The following is a 2787-nucleotide window of genomic DNA, read 5'->3' on the forward strand; positions in this document are numbered from 1 at the left end:
CTGCATGCGGGGAATTGCCTTCTGAAGCAATTTCTACTAGCAAGTTCTATTAGGTAACTGGAAAGATAAACTGGATTTTGAATTTTTAAAAAGAACTAGTAACTATCAAAGAGTAGACGGCAAATACTCAACTGGCGTAGAGCCCAGGGCGACTCATAGCCACCCTCAGAGGGCAGAGTAGAACTGCCTCTGTGGCTTTCTGAGACTGTCACTCTGTACGGAAGTAGAAAGCCTCCGCTGTCTGCAGGAGCACTGGTGGTCTCAAACTGCTGACCTTGTGGATTGCAGTCCACCGTGTAACCACTGTGCCACCAGCCTTCCTAACAAATGGAAATGGCAACCACTATTTGTTGCAATTGTAAAGACGTTCTAGTGAACTTATGTAATAACAATGGAAAATTATTTTACTCATAAGACTTTACGCTTGTGTTATTTCATAATTGACAATTTGTTCTTGGTTGTTTTACCTCAGTAAGTAAAGACAAAAGGAACTGTGTGAAGTGTCCCAGCCAGGCAGGGTTCTTTGGGTTGCATGGAATTAAGAAACCCATTGGGATTTGGAGAAGTCGCAGCTGCAAACATCTGTTAGTGGCAAACATGGAAAGTGTGAAGTAGAATCATTGTAAAGTATGAATCATTGGAAGCTGGGGTTCATCAAAATGGAAATAGATCGATATGCGAGGCCTTAGTGAGATGAAATACTTTGGCTGTGGCCATTTTGAATCAATCACATGACCCATGCTGGGAACAGCAAGTGAAAGAGGAACGGTGGTGTGTTTCAAGATCAATGCCGAAGCACAATGCAGTCAGAGGTGGGTTAACAGCCTTATGCCTGCCAGGAAGACCAGTGAGTATGGCTGTCATTCAAATTTACACACCGGAAATGCCAAAGGTGGTGGAATAGAGGAGCTTTATGACCTGCTGCAGTCTGAACTTGGTTGAATATGGAATTGAGCTGTGTTGATAATTAACCAGTGATTGGCATGTGAGCATTGGAAACAAACAAACAAACAAGTCTGTCGTTGGAAAATGTAGCCTTTGTGAAAGAGTTGACACCAGAGATTACTTGATAGAATTGTGTAAAACCAACCACTTCTTCAGAAACTAGCGCCTCCCCTCCGCATCCCCAAACAGCAGCATGGCCTTCACCCATGGGCCTCAAAGGTTGGATTACACAGGAAAGCGACAGTGGAGAGCTCAGTTTCATCAGCCAGGACAGACCGTCACTTACTCCTGTGCACAATCGGGTTGCAATGGAATAAATCCAAGAAAAGGCATGCTTTTCACATGAATATGTAGGGTTCTCCTGTGACTCAGAAAAAGCGAGCAGAGCTTCCAAAAAAAGGAGAAGAACGATGCCTTTAGCCGCCTGCAGGTTTCAGTTTTTCTCATCTGTCATGTGCCTTCTGGGGTGCCCCACTCTCAAATGCTGTCAAGAAAAGACGTCTGTAGAGGGGAGACGGAACTTCGGTCGAGCAGATTAAATGAGTGCATCCTGGTGGAGTGCTCACAGGGACCAAGTAGATGTACTACGTGTCGAGGGTGTTGGGTTGGTCTGGGTGAGTTAATGCAGACCCGCCCTGTATTTTACCAGCCTCTCCGGTCCATGAAAGTGGAAGGGAAGAAGGAAAGGCCTTAGAAGTGTGCATGTCTATAAAAAGATGTTCATCTTGGCGCTATCTAGAACTACTTTAAACTCAGAACTCACTGCCATCAAGTCAGTGCTGACCCTCCATGGGTTTCCAAGACTCAAACTGTTCACCGGAGTAGAAAGCCCAGTCTTTTTTTTCACAGAGGTGGGTTTTGAACTGCTGATCTTGTGGATCACAGCGCAGCATGTAACCACTACACCAGGGGTCCTCAAACTTTTTAAACAGGGCCAGTTCACTGTCCCTCAGACCCATTGGAGGGCCAGACTATAGTTTAAAAAAAAAACTATGAACAAATTCCTATGCACACTGCACATGTCTTATTTTGAAGTAAAAAAATAAATGGGGCAAAAACACCCGGCGGGGCCGCATGTAGCCCACGGGTCCTAGTTTGAGGACGCCTGCACTACATCATCACTTAGGAATATTTTATCGAGTAACATATACCATTGCTGAGATTTCTATGCATTTAGAACAGGTACCTTCCAGTCCCACTCTCAAATGCAAGTTTAAGCTGCATCTCTGCCCACAGAGTCGATTGCTAAATGCAGTTTTTATAGCGGGATCAGGGCTTTAATTTCTGTTTGCGTGGCTGCACATTCATACTGACTTTTGAGGAAGAACCTGATGCCTTTTTCTCTCTCTCTGGACCTAGATGGATGTCAGCAGTAGCTCCAGTTATTTCTAAAGCATCGATTTTCAATAGATGCATTTGTTTTGGCTTCCTCCCTTTCCCCACGCCCTGGGGGTGGGGCGGGGACAGGGGTGGTGGTGGGGGCTTAGGCTTTGAACTATAGATCAGGGGTTTGAAATCACCAAATGCTCCATGCAAGAAAGGTGAGGCTATCTGCTCCTGTAATTAGAAAGTATATGTAAGAAGATCTCTCTGAGTCTGAATCAACTTGATGGCAGTGGGTTTGGATACATTTTGGTTTTTATCAATTAGGGCTAGGGGTAGGGGTGGGGAAGGGGAGGGATGTAATCCTGGTATCTAGTGAACCACTCTCCATAATAAAGAATTACCTAAATGTCAATAGTGCCAACGTTGCAGAATCCTATTCTGAGGAATTAGGATCAAGAATAATGAACACCCTCCCCCCAGAAGAATCTATTTCAGAGGACAGCACTGAATCTGCAG

The sequence above is a fragment of the Echinops telfairi genome, unplaced genomic scaffold (genome assembly GCF_000313985.2).
Source record: "Echinops telfairi isolate 266 unplaced genomic scaffold, ASM31398v2 ScPeMD7_7420;HRSCAF=8458, whole genome shotgun sequence".
In the NCBI taxonomy this organism is placed as follows: Eukaryota; Metazoa; Chordata; class Mammalia; order Afrosoricida; family Tenrecidae; genus Echinops; species Echinops telfairi.